At 37.1% G+C, this 18,799-nt stretch overlaps 1 long non-coding RNA gene across 1 annotated transcript in view; it reads left to right on the top strand.

Annotated features, from left to right (window-relative positions):
* Positions 1-432: 432 nt before the first annotated feature.
* Positions 433-18,799, top strand: part of LOC147378372 (uncharacterized) — a 77,290-nt gene continuing 58,923 nt past the window's right edge. The window contains exons 1-2 of the long non-coding RNA XR_015152051.1: positions 433-576; positions 8,457-8,576. This is a non-coding gene — a long non-coding RNA (uncharacterized LOC147378372). The remainder of the gene's footprint in view (positions 577-8,456; positions 8,577-18,799) is intronic.

The raw sequence follows: 18,799 nt of genomic DNA, 5'->3' as shown, positions 1-18,799 counted from the left end.
TTAGCCAAACTTTTTCTAAACATTAGAGGATTTAGTTCTTTGTATGTCTCAGAATTTTGTATTTAACTATTGCATATTTAACTCTCTTCTTTTTTTGAGGAGTGCATGTGAATATCTTAGATGTTCAACTTCCCACGTGTAAGGACTGTGTCTATTATTTATTTTGTACAGAAGCCAGCACAATCCTAATACATGTTTCTTATAACAATGCTGAAAAGGGAGAAGACGATGACACCAGATTAAATGTGGCCACATTTTCTCAGAATGAAAGATGTTTGCTTCAATTTATGTTCCTCTTAAGCTAGATTGGAGAAGCGTCAGTTGAAATCATGGTATGCAAGTCATGCAGTTGTAGGTACTGAAAAAGTCAAGGCCTGACTTCTTAACAAAGGCCCTACCTTTTATTTCATTTTGTTTGGCTTCCCAGGTAGCTCTAGTGGTAAAGAACCTGCCTGCCAATGCTGGAAACATAAGAGACTTGGGTTCAATCTCTGGGTTGGGGAGATCTCTTGGATGAGGGCATGGCGATCCACTCCAATACACTTGCCTGGAAAATCCCATGGACAAAGGAGCCTGGTGAGCTATTTGTTAAATTTATCCTTTATATTTATCTTGATATCCTGTTTCTAAAATCTTGTGTTTTTGATAGCTCTCTAAAATTTGTGACATATTGAAATTTAAGAAGTATGTCTTCTTCCCTTCATTCAAAGGACAAAAATGTAAGTGAGAAATGCATTAGCCCACCTTGATTCTGAATGTTGTCAGTCTGTTCGTTGGTACTCCTGTTGTGTTATGATTGTTTAACTGATTATCTACCTAGTTGTGTTAGCAATCAGGCCCTGTTATTTCCACTTTACCAGTTGCTCCAATATCAGTCAGGATAGGCTAGGTTTATGCTGTGATGACAAACAACCGTGAAGTCTCAGTGGTTAGGTCAGTTTTCTTCCACTGCTTACAGTTTGCTACCAACTCAAAAGCATAAAACAACATACTTTTATTATCTCACAGTTTCATGGAATCAGAAGTATGAGTATAGTTTACCAGTCTTTTGTTCAGGATCTCACAAGGCTGTAAACAAGATGTTGACCAGGCTGCATTCCTTTCTAGAGGTTGGGGTCATCTCCCAAGTTCATATGGTTGTTAGCAGAATTTAGTTCCTAAGACAACACCGAGGGTTCAGTTTTTCTGCTAGGTATTAGGTAGGAAATACTCTTAGAACTTAGAGGCCTCTTAGAGTTTCTTACCAGAAACTCTGATTATTGGGCTTCCCACTAACGCTAATAGTAAAGAACTTGCCTGCCAATGCAGGTTAGACATAAGACACACCGGTAAAATCCCTGGGTCAGGAAGATCCCCTGGAGAAGGGAATGGCAATCTACTCCAGTATTCTTGCCTGGAGAACTCTGTGGACAGAGGAACCTGGTGGGGTACAGGCCATAGGATCACACAGAGTTGGACACGACTACAGCAACTTAACATGGCAGAGTTTCTTACCACAGTGTCACTTCCTTGGGCGGTTCATATCCTATCGGCTTCCATCTTCCAGGCCTGAGAGTCTCTCCATTGTGGTCTATTGAGGCAAAGACTTCTATATTATTACATAGTCCCATTGTTTTGCCACATAGCATAGCCTATTCAAGGGATTGATTGTCCCATCACCTTTGCCATATTCTAATTAGTAAGAAGTGAAGTGAAGTGAAGAGGTTGCTCAGTCATGTCTGACTCTTTGTGACCACATGGACTGTAGCCTACCAGGCTCCTCAGTCCATGGGATTTTCCAGGCAAGAGTACTGGAGTGGGTTGCCATTTCCTTCTCCAGGGGATCGTCCCAACCCAGGGATCGAACCTGGATCTCCCACATTGTAAGCAGACGCTTTACCGTTTGAGCTACCAGAGAAGCCAATTAGTAAGAAGCAAGTCACAAGTTCTACCTATGCTCAAGGAAAAGGGATTATACAAGCGTGTGACTTATTAGGACTCATTTTAGGATGTTCCTGCCACAGTGGTTTAACAAAACCAAGACTTTATTTCTTATGAATGCAAAGTCTGCTGCAGTACTGAGTAACCACAAAGGGCAATTTTCCTATATGTGGAGACTCAGCCACCCAGGCGGCCTCAATCTTAAAACACTCACATGTCAACTCAAGATCACAATCACTGCGGCAGGGGAACAGAGTGCTGGAGAGTATCACACCATGAGTTAAAATGCTCACAGAGTAATATAATCAATGGCCAAAACTAGTCACAAGTTCCCACTTAACTAAGAGGATGGGGTGCTTACTCTTCCCAAATGCCTGAGAAGAGAAAAAGCCTGGTACGAGTGCACAATAGTTTCTATCATATTTATCCTAAGAAATGTGCCTTATAAATTTTGATGCTGTATATATGAATTTATATACAGCATATATACATTTCGGAGAAGGCAATGGCACCCCACTCCAGTACTCTTGCCTGGAAAATCCCATGGACGGAGGATCCTGGTAGGCTGCAGTCCATGGGGTCACTAGGAGTCGGACACGACCGATCGACTTCACTTTCACTTTTCACTTTCATGCATTGGAGAAGGAAATGGCAACCCACTCCAGTGTTCTTGCCTGGAGAATCCCAGGGACGGGGGAGCCTGTTGGGCTGCCGTCTATGGGGTTGCACAGAGTTGGACACGACTGAAGTGACTTAGCATAGCATAGCATAGCATAGCATATATACATTTATACAGGGCCTTCCTGGTGGCTCAGACAGCAAAGAATCTGCCCACAACGTGGGAGACCTGGGTTCAATCCCTGGGTTGGGAAGATCCCCTTGAGTAGGAAATGGCAACCCCCTCCAGCATTCTTGCATGGAGAATCCCATGGACAGAAGAGCCTGGTGGGCAACAGTCCATGGGGGTCACAAAAAGTCAGACATGACTGAAAGACTAAACACAGCACATAGATGAATTTACTTGACTCGTTACTGATTGAATTGCATGTCCTCAAAATTCACATGTTGAAGCTTTAACCCTCAATGCAACGACAGGAGCTAGGCTTTTAAAAAGGTACGTGTGCCTGTACTAAGTTGCTCCAGTTGTGTCTGACTCTATGTGACTCTATAGACTGTAGCCTGCCAGGCTCCTCTGTCCATGGGGTTCTCCAGGCAAGAACACTGGAGTAAGTTGCCATGCCCTTCTCCAGGGGATTTTCCCAACCCAGGGGTTGAACCCACAGGTTCTTTACCACTAGTGCCACCTGAACTTTCAAAAAGGTACTTGATATTAAATGATGTCATAGTGTGGGGCCCTAATCCAATGACTGATGACCTTATAGATCATCAGGGATACATCAGGGATACACATGCATAGAGGAAAGACTATGTGAGGTCTCAGCAGAAGGTGGCCGTCTGCAAGCCAAAGAGAGAGACCTCAGGAGAAACAAAACTTGTTAACACCTTGATCTTGGACTTCCAGCCTCCAGAAACATGAGAGATAAACTTCTATTGTTTAAGCCACCTAGTCTGCAGTATTTTGTTATGACAGCTCTAGCAAATTAATGTAACACAAAAGAAAAAGAAATATAATTAGCATAATATTTAAAACATTTAGTTCAGTTCAGTTCAGTTCAGTCGCTCAGTCTTGTCCGACTTTTTGCGACCCCATGAATTGCAGCACACCAGGCCTCCCTGTCCATCATCAAATCCCGGAGTTCACCCAGGCTCACATCCATTGAGTCAGTGATGCCATCCAGCCATCTCATCCTCTGTCGTCCCCTTCTCCTCCTGCCCCCAATCCCTCCCAGCATCAGAGTCTTTTCCAATGAGTCAACTCTTCGCATGAGGTGGCCAAAGTACTGGAGTTTCAGCTTTAGCATCATTCCTTACAAAGAAATCCCAGGGCTGATCTCCTTCAGAATGGACTGGTTGGATTTCCTTGCAGTCCAAGGGACTCTCAAGAGTCTTCTCCAACACCACAGTTCAAAAGCATCAATTCTTCGGCACTCAGCCTTCTTCACAGTCCAACTCTCACATCCATACATGACCACAGGAAAAACCATAGCCTTGACTAGACGGACCTTTGTTGGCAAAGTAATGTCTCTGCTTTTGAATATGCTATCTAGGTTGGTCATAACTTTCCTTCCAAGGAGTAAGCGTCTTTTAATTTCATGGCTGCAGTCACCATCTGCAGTGATTTTGGAGCCCAAAAAAATAGTCTGACACTGTTTCCACTGTTTCCCCATCTATTTGCCATGAAGTGATGGGACCAGATGCCATGATCTTCGTTTTCTGAATGTTGAGTTTTAAGCCAACTTTTTCACTCTCCTCTTTCACCTTCATCAAGAGGCTTTTTAGTTCCTCTTCACTTTCTGCCATAAATAATAAGGAAATAGTCCCAAACCCTTTAAAGGTTTTATTTTATTTATGTGTTCTCTTCCACAATGTGGGCAATCATCAGTTTCCATGGTACATTGAATGTATTTAATATATAATTTGTATTTGTAAGACTCTATATTCATTCCTCTTTATCATGCAAATATTACTTTCATACCTGTTTGTTTTACTGGCTACTAGCATCTGTCCTTAAAATATACTTTAGTTCTTTGAATAGTCTATGCATCAAATTTAAAATAAAAAATTTTTCCTCTATCTGTTTATTCCTATTTGTTCAAAATAGTTTAATTTGCTTTGCCTAAAGTCTTTGTTTTAATATATATATTTAATGTCACTTCGGAGAAGGCAATGGCACCCCACTCCAGTACTCTTGCCTGGAAAATCCCATGGGTGGAGGAGCCTGGTAGGCTGCATTCCATGGGGTCACTAAGAGTCGGACACGACTGAGTGAGTTCACTTTCAGTTTTGACTTTTATGCATTGGAGAAGGAATTGGCAACCCACTCCAGTGTTCTTGCCTGGAGAATCCCAGGGACGGGGGAGCCTGGTAGGCTGCCGTCTATGGGGTCGCACAGAGTCAGACACGACTGAAGTGACTTAGCAGCAGTGTCACTTGGCTATAGATTTCATGAGATTTTCTAATAGCCTTATAACATAACTGCTGTATGTGAAACCACTGTATCCCAATTTTATTTTCCATATTTGAGTGGTATTTCTTTTGTTCAATTAGGATGGGAGTTCATTTTCTAAATCCTTTCACCATCTCCACAATAAGTCAGTTCAAGTCACTGTGGTGTCTTTTGGCATATTCAATCTGCTATATCCCATATCAGAACATCAGCTAAGGTCCTGGTGCAATCTCATGCTACCACCATCAACACTCTCAGCTCTTGCTTTAGTCTGAGCTGATGACACTCTCAAAATTCAGATCCACCTCAGACTGTCCCCAAAAAGCTCCAGAAAGTGGTTGGCCACTATTTTCCAGCTAATTCTATGTAGAGTTTTGTGCTGGAGGATTTGCTTTAGGGTACCAGACTGCTAAAGTGTTAATAAAAACATGTGCAAAACTGCACACACAGTCTTTTTTCTTAAATAAGTGCCCATTAAAAATAACTATATGATAATTAATGAGGAAGAAAGGTAGCACTGTGTAGATGGTTTGTCAATAGTGTAGTTAGGTCATTCATCTGTGGAGCAGTGATGTTCACCTACTTTCTCCTTTGTTTCAGAGACGTAGAGTTAATATTTCACTTCTTATTTTAGACACTATCTCAAGCATTATTTTAAACACTATCTCAAGCATTATTTTAAACAGGCAAACGGGGATCTACTTCTAAGATAAAGAAAGTTGCATTTTTTGATGATGAATTAATAATGAAAGGAATCCTCATTTTAAATGGAATTTTGTAAAGAGTATCATTCTCCTGAAGCCAATGTTCCAAGTATGTGGGGAGAAGCAGTTACTGAATGTCAAATTAAGTTGTAACATACTTAGAGACATGGATGATGTTTGTGTGACACTAGTTTACTTTCAAACACTCCCTATTGACCTTTAAAGAATCTGCCTGCAACTCAGGAGATGCCAGGGACGTGGGCTTGATCCCTGGATGGGGAAGATCCCCTGGAGGAGGAAATGGCAATCCACTCCAGTATTTCTGTCTGGAGAATCCCATGGGCAGAAGAGCCTGGTGGGCTGTGGTTCATGGGGTTGCAAACAGTCTGACACAACTAAGCTCTCACACACTATTTATTTATTTATTGACCTTTACAAAAGTAATACAATAGCAATTGAAGATGAATATTTACAGTTGGTAGAAATAGTTTCAATGTGCCAATTCCCAAACCCTTGTCTGTAAAACATCCTACATCTTTGATCTATATTTTTCTAGGTTTCCTCAGGCAAAAATGGACAAAATTGCCAAGTTCAACAAGACAATTTCTTACTTCACAACAGATGGTACCTGCAGCCCTTAATTGGGAAGAATCAAGTATTCCCGTTTACTAAAAATAAAAAAAAAAAAAATCACTTAATTTGTCACATGATAATCTATACATTGAAACTACTAGATGAATTTGAAGAAACCCCAGAAATATGTAAGAGCAAAGAGATTATATCAGTTAAATGAAAAATCTGTAAATAGTAACACCTGGTACTTTTATATGAAGAGTGCTATTTTTAAAATTAGTTGTATCTGTTGATGTATACTGTCTTTGCAGTAAATATCTTTCTATTTAGGTCTTACATACTTGTAAGTTGTGGGGAAAGTATTTTCAATCAAAGCTGTAAAATAAGCATAGTTAGAGAGCTAGCATGAGGATTTTTACTTCATTTACATTCATTACATATTATGAGTTTAATTACCTTCCTCAAATAATACCGGTATGAAGGAAAGATGCTGAAGAAGGCGTACTTCTATGATGATTTTATTGATTGTGACTGATGGATGGCATCAACATTTCATAGTGAAGAATCATGGTTTTGTTACATCAGGAAAATTAAATTGGGAGAGTTATTTTCTTTCCCAGTGATAGTGGCAGTTAGAATATTTCACCTGTAATGAGATGTGTGCGTTATGTGCCATCGTGAACCACGGCTCAGCCATTAAATATATGTAAATGAAGAGAAACACAAGAGAGCCCGGGCATAATAACGTGCAGAACAGAGAAATGGATCCTGGAAAGTGATTAATTTATTTGATGATGCCTCAAGTGAGGAATTTTAGGTCACAAATGAAGTGACAGAATGACAAATTACCATTTTAAAGAATTTACTGGGCATCATTACTGAACAATTGTCAGGTAGTTTATGGTGGCTGAGAAGATGGTATAAATATAGATCTTTTCCTTATCTGAGATGAATTATTAATCACCTTTTTAAAAATCTTTGTGAGTGATGGTTGGCTGTCTGATTGGAAATAATGTGTTCTACAATTTTAACTAAATTCTAATATGATATGTAACAGGAATCTTTACAATTAAAGTCTCAGTGGAGAGTGGTAGGAGGTTTACAGTCAATTGCAGTTTTAATGTGATAGAAGAGGATGAATCCGCTAGCATTTTTCAATAGATTTCCTTAGGTATATTATCCCTGCTGTGATGTTATTCAAATGTTTACAGTTTATTTTCATTTGAAAAATGACATTCAGATACTTAAATTGTTTTCCTTGGTTTATTAGTTAATGAAAATGAAATTCTAGTAATTACTATAGTTTTGCAGCCTGCCACATTATTTAAAGTGAAGTGACTGCCTTTGTCAGTGGCATTATAAATGTCGTCTTCCTGTGTTTTGTTCAATTTTTGTTTGCTTTATCTATGTCATGTCCCTTCTCTGTCTATATGTCACTGTGTCTAGTACCAGTAACAACTGGAGTGTGGGGAACAAAGTCAGAATTTGAAATAAAGATGTTTTCTCAAGTTTCCTTTTATGTTTGGATAATTAAACCACATGCTAACCTACTTTGTGCATGACACTAACAACACCAAAAATAAAATCCACCAATAAGAAGTACACTGAAAAATCTAAACACATTTTAAAACGTCTGTTTACGTCAGGCTTCTTAAACCAAAGTTTGTACATCTACTCATGTGTGAACAAAGCTCTTAGATAAAATGCACTTGCTATTATCATAAAGTTCCTTATATTTTAATCAGGATTAGGGACAGAGGTTGTTTCTTAAATAGTGTATGCTAGTTATCCAACAGAGTAGAAATGTCTGGAGGACTATTTTAAACAAGCTTGTTTCTAAAGCAAGCAGAGAGCAGTTGCTGTTTTGCCTTTGACATGGGAAGGACCTAAATGACTAACCTTTCACGAGGAAGAAGGATTGAGATTTTGCTCCTTTTACACTACTATGTGCCCCTCTCATTTTAATTTTGATTCATTTTGTGAGTATATGAAAAATTTAAATAAGTATCTCCTGTGTTACCCATGACATCTAACATTGCTGAACTGGCAAGAAATTTAAATTTTGAATGTAAATGCTACTTTTTAACTCATTTTGCTTTTACTTTTCCCCTCAACCTGGGTGGTAGAATTTTACTGACACTTTCTGTCATTAAAAAAAGAAATAAAAAAGAACTGTCTGCTGTTAATTCTAGGGTCCAGTTTCTACATGGCATGCTGATTGTACAGACCAACTTGGCAGAACTTCTGTGATACATTCCTTTTCCACAAAGCCTGCTCACATTTCCTCTTCTGTGTGTGATGACACCTTTCAGGTCAGTCCACTCCAGCATTTCTCCATTAGAGATGACCCTCACCTTTCCCTTTTCCTTTATTCTTCTTGCCAGAGAAAATATAAACATGCAAACAAATGAATGAGGGCGTGCTCCTCAGAGCAAAATTTAAATCCTATATGAAATACTATGGAGAGAGAGGACTTGTTTAAACGAGCACAGTTCAGAGCAATCAAGAGTGTATTAGAGGAGAGAATGGCTTCTTTATGTTGGACTGAGCCCTTCTGTCACACTTTAAATACACCTTTAGTCTTCTGCCATCCTCCATCAGCTGTCAGAGAGAGTCAAAAAAAATAAATCAAGATGCCTCTGACCCCAAAGCATTGAGAGAGCAAAAGAAGGATTCTTAAGTAGAATAGTGAAGAATAGATATTAAATGAATCTGCAGGCCTGGAAAAGGAGATGCTTTATGCAGTTAAAAATCTATGATTTTCGACCCTTTGCATGATTCAAGAATATGCTGCAGAAAGAAGAGGAACACTTGATTAATGGAAATGGCTATGAGTGGTCACTCTGACAAATGTATATAGAGAAAAAACCCCCGTGTTTGCTGTATACTTAATAATCTTATAAACTGGTGAGCAGTTGGGCCACAAAAAATTCCAGACTTCTTTTTCACGATTCTACATATTGGGATTTCTGAGTATTTGTATCTTACTGAAATCACTTCATTATGCTTATTTTTTTAAATTAATTATGCTTACTCTTTTTCTTTTGGAGTTGGTTTATTCCAGAATCAGAATTTATCCTTCTGCTTTCCCCACCTCTGAATTCTTGCATTGATATGGTATTCCTCAGATCACAAGGAAATTCAGTCATATAAGCTCCAGAAACCTTCTCCCTACTGCCTATTTTTCCAATATCTTGTTATAGTAACAAAACTTGTTGGGCATATAGAAAGTAAACATCCATGTAACCACTACCTAGATTCTACCATTGATATTTCTCTGTATTCATTTTAATCACACAGCTAACCATCCAACATTCATCTATCCTGTAATTTTTGTAATTTTTAAAATGTATTTTTGAATAAATTTAAGACATTAACATTTCTCCTAAATAATTCAACACACCTATTATTAACTTGGCCTTAATGTTTTGTTGTATACCCCAAGCCCCTATCAAGATATAGGGCATTATTTTCACCCCAGAAAATCCCCACATCTCCTTCCCAATCATTACTTTACTTCCTCCCACAATAAAGGAAACTGCTAGTCTGTTTTTTCCAACAAAACATAGTTTTGCCTGTTTTAGAACTCCACATAAAATGAAATCATGTAGGACATAGTACTTTGTGTCTGGCTTCTTTAACTCTGCACTTTTTTTTTTTTTTGAGATTCATCCATGTTGTTACATGTATAAGATTATTTTTGTGGCTGAGTAATATTACATATTCTGAATATACTTCAATTTTCATATCTCTTTTGCTATTATTAGAATTGAGTTATTTCTAATTCAGGGAGTATTAGAAAATAAAGTAGCTATGGACATACTTTTATGAACATATCTTTTTATTTCTTTTGGATCAGTATCTATGAGGGAATTGCTGGCTCATAAAGTATATGATTACTAAAAGAAACTGACAGGGTTTTTTTCTTTTTTTTAGCAAAATCATTGTGAGTTTTAGAATCTCACCAACAATGAAGCAAACATCTGTTGCTGTCAGTCTTTATTTTAGGCTGCTTTGCACTTTTACTTTTCCAGTTTTCCCCTCCTTTCTTCTATGCCTTCAATCACTCTACTTCTCCAAGATTTTCTTTTTTTTTCTTTTTTTTAATTAGCCTTCAAACTTTCTCTGGTATTCTTCTTAAGAAACAAAGCAAAACAAAAGTTTTGACCAAATGTCTCCCTTAGTTGCCAAATTACTTCTTTACTCTCTTTAACAACTAAACCGTTTCACTTTATCAACTAAACTGCTTCACTATATCAACTAAACTGCCTCTACTTTTCATCACTTAAAACTTCTAATTTCCAGATGCTGGAATTTTTAACCCTTGGTCCTGAGTCCTCTTATATGCTAATTATTCACCTTCTCTCAGGATAATCATGTTTATTCTCATGAGTTTCCAGTCAATCTATGTGCCAGCAATTCTCATATTTATATCTCTGACCTGGACGTCTCTCTGAGTTTCATCTGTCTGCTTTACATTTGCACATGTCTATGATTCTGATATCTCACGGTCACAGATATCTCATGGTATCTGATTTTGAACTAACACTGTTTCTCCAGAAATACTTACTCTTTACTAGGATTGTGTATACTTTCTTCTTCCTGTGTGATGGGCAAAAACAGAACAAAACAAAACAAAACCCCAAAAGCAGAAGTTTGAAGCCTAGTTAAATAACGTAAAATATACATTTCAGGAATAATAAAAAAATAATTTAAAAATAAGAGCTAAAATGTCTAATTTCTACAATGAGATTAGACAATACTTAAAATGAATAAAAAATTCAAGTATTAATATTTAATGGATATAGCTAAATGTATATCCACTGAAGTGGTATAGTGATATAGTAGAAATGAGCAGCCTTAAGATGCTTATACCACAAAAGAAGAACGATAAACATGAATGTGTAGAACAAAATAATTCAGATAATAGGAAAGAAACAAAAGAAAAATCACAAATAAATGATTAAAAAATTAATGATCAGAAAAGAATAGAACACTTGCAAGAAATAAAACAAGTAGCATTATCAAAAATGTCAAGAAATGTAATATTTGTAGACTAATAAAACTGTCTGTTTTCCAATAGGCATCCATAAAGACTCATTGAAATAAAAAAAGAAGGTCTAAATAAAGAAAGCTAAGAAAGCAGGCATAAATACAGTAGAAATTAAGATAATTGTAAGAAAAAATGAATAACATTTATGCCACTCAATTATAAATTTGAAAATGTAGCTACTTTTTCATATTTCCAGCAAGATTCAGCCTCCTGAAACAAGAAGAAATGGAAAATACTGATGATCCTATAACTATTTAAAGTATTGCAACAGTACTTAAGATGATCACATAATCACCGAATCCATATGGTTTTAAGGGTGATTCAATAAAATATTATTAAAGCAATACCAAACACAGTTAATCCCAAGCATCAACTATTCCAAAGACAATAAAAAAAGAAGGTATTTTGTAGGGAAAAAAACACATAAAAATATGTGTGGCTGGAATACCATTGAAACCAAAATCAAATGAAAAACTTGTAAGAAAGAAAAGTTATAGGCTAGTATCAATCATGATAATAGATCCAAAAATTATAAACAAATTGTTACAAAGATAAGATTTAGTAAATCAACCTACTTCATTCATAATTATTTCCTTTATATAAAGTCTAAAACTATGCAAAAAAAAACCATATTTGTTTATGGATGCATGCATGAATAGGAGGCTAAAATATATATTTATTAAAGTGAATGGTGAACACTAAATTCAGAATTGTGGTTGCCTCTTGGTGATGTAGGAGGAAAATGCAATATTATTATGAACAATGTGCTTTCAATGAACTCTTAGTGTTATAATTCCTACACAAGTGTTTAATTACATGATTATTTAGTTCAATATTATTCTTTATATTTTACAAGAACATTGTATACTTTGGTATGCATGAGTATGAATGATAAATTGTTTTTGAAAACAAAATAATAAAAAATACCTGAAATATAAATAACTATCTTAGTCTTATACTATGTCAAAATTAGATATATTCTTTTAACTCTTATTAAAGTCAGGAAAATTATACAAACCTAATGAAAGTAAAAATGGAAGCAATATAAACCAAAATCATGATGCAATGAACATATTGTGTTACTAAATTTATTTAGACATTAATACGAATAGTTATACTATTGTGTAAGTGTTCCACATTTGATTAAAATATAGTTATATGTGAAAACTAAGATAAGATGTTCAGCATGCCAGGCCTCCCTGTCCATCACCAACTCCCGGAGTTTACCCAAACTAATGTCCATTGAGTCGGTGATGCCATTTAACCATCTCATCATCTGTAGTCCCCTTCTCCTCCTGCCCTCAATCTTTCCCAGCATCAGGGTCTTTTCAAATGAGTCAGCTTTTCACATTAGGTGGCCAAAGTACTGGAGTTTCAGCTACAACATCAGTCCTTCCAGTGAATACCCAGGACTGATCTCCTTTAGGATGGACTGGTTGGATCTCCTTGCAGTCCAAGGGACTCTCAAGAGTCTTCTCCAACACCACAGTTCAAAAGCATCAATTCTTTGGCGCTCTGCTTTCTTCACAGTCCAACTCTTATATCCATATATGACTACTGGAAAAACTACAGCCTTGACTAGACAGACCTTTGCTGGCAAAGTAATGTCTCTGCATTTAAATATACTGTCTAGGTTGGTCATAGCTTTCCTTCCAAGGAGTAAACGTCTTTTAATTTCATGGCTGCAGTCACAATCTGCAGTGATTTTGGAGCCCCCAAAAATAAAGTCTGCCACTGTTTCCACTGTTTCCCCATCTATTTGCCATAAAGTGATGGGACCGGATGCCATGATCTTTGTTTTCTGAATGTTGAGCTTTATGCCAACTTTTCACTCTACTCTTTCACTCTCATCAGGAGGCTCTTTACTTCTTTTTCACTTTCTACCATAAGGGTGGTGTCATCTGCATATTGGAGGTTACTGACATTTCTCCTGGCAATTTTGATTCCAGCCTGTGCTTCATCCAGCCCAGCATTTCTCATGATGTACTATGAATTTAAGTTAAATAAGCACTGTGACAATATACAGACTTGATGTAGTCCTTTTCCTATTTGGAACCAGTCTGTTGTTCCATGTCCAGTTCTAACTGTTGCTTCCTGACCTGCATACAGGTTTCTCAAAGAGGCAGGTCAGGTGGTCTGGTATTCCCATCTCTTTCAGAATGTTCCACAGTTTATTGTGGTCCACACAGTCAAAGGCTTTGGCATAGTCAATAAAGCAGAAATAGATGTTTTTCTGGAACTCCCTTGCTTTTTCAATGATCCAGCAGATGTTGACAATTTGATCTCTGGTTCCTTTGCCTTTTCTAAATCTAGCTTGAACATCTGGAAGTTCACAATTCATGTATTGTTGAAGCCTGGCTTGGAGAATTTTGAGCATTGCTTTACTAGTATGTGAGATGAGTGCAATTGTGTGGTAATTTGAGCATTCTTTGGCATTGCCTTTCTTAGGTATTGGAATGAAAACTGACCTTTTCCAGTCCTGCGGCCACTGCTGAGTTTTCCAAATTTTGGCATCTTGAGTGCAGCACTTTCACAGCATCATCTTTTAGGATTTGAAACAGCTCAAATGGATTTCCATCACCTCCACTAGCTTTTTTCATAGTGATGTTTCCTAAGGCCCAGTTGACTTCACATTCCAGGATGTCTGGCTTTAGGTGAATGATTACTGCTGCTACTGTTGCCAAGTCGCTTCAGTCATGTCTGACTCTGTGCGACCCCATAGATGGCGGCCCACCAGGCTCCCCCGTCCCTGGGATTCTCCGGGCAAGAACACTGGAGTGGGGTGCCATTTCCTTCTCCAGTGCATGAAGTTGAAAAGTGAAAGTGAAGTCACTCAGTCATGTTCGACTCAGGGACCCCATGGACTGCAGCCTACCAGGCTCCTCCGTCCATGGGATTTTCCAGGCAAGAGTACTGGAGTGGGGTGCCATTGCCTTCTCTGTAGGTGAATGATCACACCATCGTGATTATCTGGGTCTTGAAGATCTTTTTTGTACAGTTCTTCTGTGTATTCTTGCCACCTCTTCTAATATCTTCTGCTTCTGTTAGGTCCATACCATTTCTGTCCTTTATTGAGCCCATCTTTCCATGAAATATTCCCTTAGTATCTCTAATTTCCTTGAAGAGATCTCTAGTCTTTCCCATTCTATTGTTTTCCTTTATTTCCTTGCACTGATCAATGAGGAAGGCTTTCTTAACTCTCCTTCCTATTCTTTGGAACTCTGCATTCAAATAAGATAAGATGCTATAAGCTAGTTAAAGTCTAAGAAACTAGAGTTGTGACTATTTTGGGGAGGGTCAGGCATACCTGAAATTACTGTAATGCAATTACCAATTTAAATTTGCAGTCCTGGCCTGATGATTGCTAGAATTAGGTTCTGATAGTTGGTGCTGGTGGAGAAGGCAATGGCACCCCACTCCAGTACTGTTGCCTGGAGAATCCCATGGATGGAGAAGCCTGGTAGGCTGCAGTCCACGGGGTCGCACAGAGTCAGACACGACTGAAGTGACTTAGCAGCAGCAGTTGGTGCTAGATTGGCAACTTAAATTTTATTTCACTCTACCTGGAACTCCACCTAGACTGCAATATTTCTTTTAGGAATTCTCTCTGGTTAGTCTTCAGTGTCTCTTAGACCATATTCTGTGCCTTCAAATTCATAGCGGTTTGATTATTAAATACATATTAAGTGTGGTTTCTAATTTGGAAAGGAGATTTGTGGAATAAGATTTTATTAACCAACTCATAAGAAGTTATGGCCCTTTCATGTGGAAGGAAAACATCTTTATCTAAGGAAAGTATAGAAACAAAGGAAATGATGTTACAATAAAAGTCACAATATTCCTTAAGTAAAATAAATTCTTGGTATATATTGGGTTTAGAAATGAACTTGAGGTGAGAATAGTACACTTTTCAGTCTGAATGACACTAGGAAATAAATATTTTTATTGAAATAGAGTTGACATACAATAGTTAGTTTCAGGTGTGCTATACAATGATATGATACTATGATACTATTTTTGTAGTAAGTGCCCTCAGTTTTACATTCCCATCAATAGTAGAAGAGGGTTTCTTTACTCCACATCCTCACTAACACTTATCTGTTACCTTTTTAAGTGATACCCAGTGTGACAGGTGCGACATGGTATAGCACTTTGGCTTTGATCTCCATTGCCCTGATAATTAATAATGCTGAGAATCTTTTCACATGTCTGAAGGCCATCTGTATATCTTTGAAAATTTTTCTCTTCAGGTCCTCTGCAGTTTCTAAAATTGGGTTGGTTGATTTTTCGACTTTGAATTGTATGTGTTCTTTGACTATTAGACCTTACCAGATCTATCATTAGCAAATACTTTCACCCATTCAGTATTTGGGTTTTTTCTATTTGTTTCAAGTTTTCTTTACCATGCAAATGCTTTTTAGTTTGATGTAATTGTATTTTGCTTGACAGTGGGTATGCTTGTCTTTTCCTTATTTTAGAGAAAAAATTTTAACTTTTCAACTTTGAAGATGAAATGTTGGTTTGATGTTGTTGAAGGTTGCTCATGAATGGCCTTTATTATGCTGAGGTGTGTTTCTTCTACAACCACTTTGTTGAAAGTTTTGTTATGAATAAATGTAGAATTTTGTTGAGGTTTTTTGTATTAATTGAGATTATCATAGGATTTTTATTCTTCAGTTTGTTGATATCTTGTATCACATTGATTTATTTGTGGATATTGAACCCTCCTTGCATTCTGGGGATAAATCCTGCTTGATCATTGTATACAATCCCTGTAGTGCATTGTTAAATTGACCTGGTTAATATTTTGTTTCAAATTTCTTCATCAAATTTCATTGGTAATATTGGCCTGTAATTTTGTGTGTTTTTTTGTGGTATCTTTGTCCAGTTTTGGTATCAGGGTGATGTTGTTCTACTAGAATGAGTTCAAGAGTGTTCCTTTCACTGCAATTTTTGGAATAGTTTGAGAAGGATAGGTATTAATTCTTATTTAAATGTTTAGAAGAGTTCGCTTGAAAACTGCCTGATCTTTGGCACATTATCATTTTTTTTTTCTTTAACCCAAGTAATTTCTTCAGGTATGTCTTCAGTTAATGAATTCTCCCTTCACCTGTGTCTAATCATTGCTATGAGTTTTTAATTTTTATCCCCACACTTCTGTATTTTAAAATTCTATTTAATTTTTCATAAAAATGCTACCGGTTTTTATTTTAGGGATGTGTTTTCATTTCCTCATGCATTACATATTTTTAAATCTCTTTAATTATTTAAAAAGACTTTATTAGTTCCAATATCTTTGCAGATTTTAAGGATACAGGAGTGAACTAAAGAGAGTTCTGTCCCTAGGGAGCTATCATTCTAGTGTAAAATTTATTTTATTTATTTTAGCTATTGTTTTCTCTTATCCAAACTTAGGAGTAGTGGTAATATAAGCCTGTTACTTTCTGTATATGTTGAGTCACTATTATCTTTAATTTTATTTTCTATATTTTGAATAGTAATTTGAAAACTTAATATTATGTCATCTTAAACACTATCTCTGCTCTTTTACCTCATTTCATGCTTTGGGATAACTGACACTGCCTCAATTATTGAAAGATTCCTTTCAAGTTGTAGAGACATTTTGGTTATGATACAATATTTTTAAGGTTTATATACTAAAAGTTTTCCTGCTGATAATTTATATTTTATATTTCTATTCCTCTTATTTATGTTAGGTGTAAGTTAGGATATATATATTATATATAATATATAAATAAATATATAATATTTATTTTTTCCTCAGAATGCACAAATGCAGTTTTGAATTTTTAAAGTGTTAATTTCTTCCAAAATGTCAGGGTGATTGTATGGGAATGATCTAACTCTCTAAGCTGTGTTATGAGAACTTGATGTCTCTACATTGCTTTTGAAAATAGAGTATTACAGACTAAATTGTGTACCCCCCATCCATTCATATATTGAAGTCTTAACTGGCCATATGGCTGTATTTAAAGATAGTCTTTAAAGGAGTAATTAAGGTTAAATGGTTCCAAATAGGAAAAAGAGTACATCAAGGATGTATATTGTCACCATGCTTATTTAACTTATATGCAGAGTACATCATGAGAAGCACTGGGCTGGAAGAACCACAAGCTGGAATCAAGATTGCCAGGAGAAATATCAACAACCTCAGATATGCGGTGACACCACCCTTATGGCAGAAAGTGCAGAGGAACTAAAAAGCCTCTTGATGAAAGTGAAAGAGGAGAGTGAAAAAGTTGGCTTAAAGCTCAACATTCAGAAAACGAAGATCATGGCATCTGGTCCCATCACTTCATGGGAAATAGATGGGGAAACAGTGTCAGACTTTATTTTTGAGGGCTCCAAAATCACTGCAGATGGTGATTGCAGCCATGAAATTAAGATGCTTATTCCTTGGAAGGAAAGTTATGACCAACCTAGATAGCATATTCAAAAGCAGAGACATTACTTTGCCAACAAAGGTCCGTCTAGTCAAGGCTACGGTTTTTCCAGTGGTCATGTATGGATGTGAGAGTTGGACTGTGAAGAAAACTGAGCACCAAAGAATTGTTGCTTTTGAACTGTGGTGTTGGAGAAGACTCTTGAGAGTCCCTTGGACTGCAAGAAGATCCAACCAGTCCATCCTAGAGGAGATCAGACCTGGGTGTTCATTGAAAGGACTGATTCTGAAGCTGAAACTCCAATACTTTGGCCACCTGATGCGAAGAGTTGACTCATTGGAAAAGACCCTGATGCTGGGAGGGATTGGGGGCAGGAGAAGGGGACGACAGAAGATGGGATGGCTGGATGACATCACCGACTTGATGCACATGAGTTTGAGTGTACTCTGGGAGTTGGTGATGGACAGGGAGGCCTGGCGCACTGCAATTCATGGGGTCGCAAAGAGTCGGACATGACTGAGTGACTCAACTCAACTGAACTAAAGGTTAAATGAGGTCATAAGGGCAGGGCCCTAATCTGATAGAGCTGATTTCTTTGTAAGAAGAGGAATAGACACCAGAGATTTCTTTCTCTCTCCACTTGTGTACAAATAAGAGATCATGCGAGCACACATCAAGATGTCAGCCACTTACAAGCCAAGAGAAGAGGCCATGGCATCTTGTCAGCCCTTTGATGTTAGATTTCTCAGCCTCAAGAATAGTGAGAAATACATTTCCATTTTTAAGCCACCCAGCCTATGGTTTTTTGTTATGATTGCTCAAGCAGACCATCATATAAAGAGGAAAAAGGGAGTATGTTAGTTTTTATTGAGTGAAGGAGTATAATGTCCATATAAAATAATTTCAGTGCAGAGGAGAGGGAAAACACACTGAAATGATTCTTCCTATTTAATTATCTGAATTAGGAAATAACTAAATAATGCCCTCCAAAATTCTCTGAAACAAAGAAGCCATAAAAATATTATATGAGGAAGTCTATAGCTGACAACCACAAAAATTACAAACAGGGTTACAAAAT

This window comes from Bos grunniens, chromosome 2 (assembly GCF_055505025.1).
Source record: "Bos grunniens cultivar Pamir isolate PY7600 chromosome 2, Bosgru_T2T1.0, whole genome shotgun sequence".
NCBI classification, from domain to species: domain Eukaryota; kingdom Metazoa; phylum Chordata; class Mammalia; order Artiodactyla; family Bovidae; genus Bos; species Bos grunniens.
Note: the sequence above shows the minus strand (reverse complement) of the source record. Positions and strands in the feature narration are given on the sequence as shown.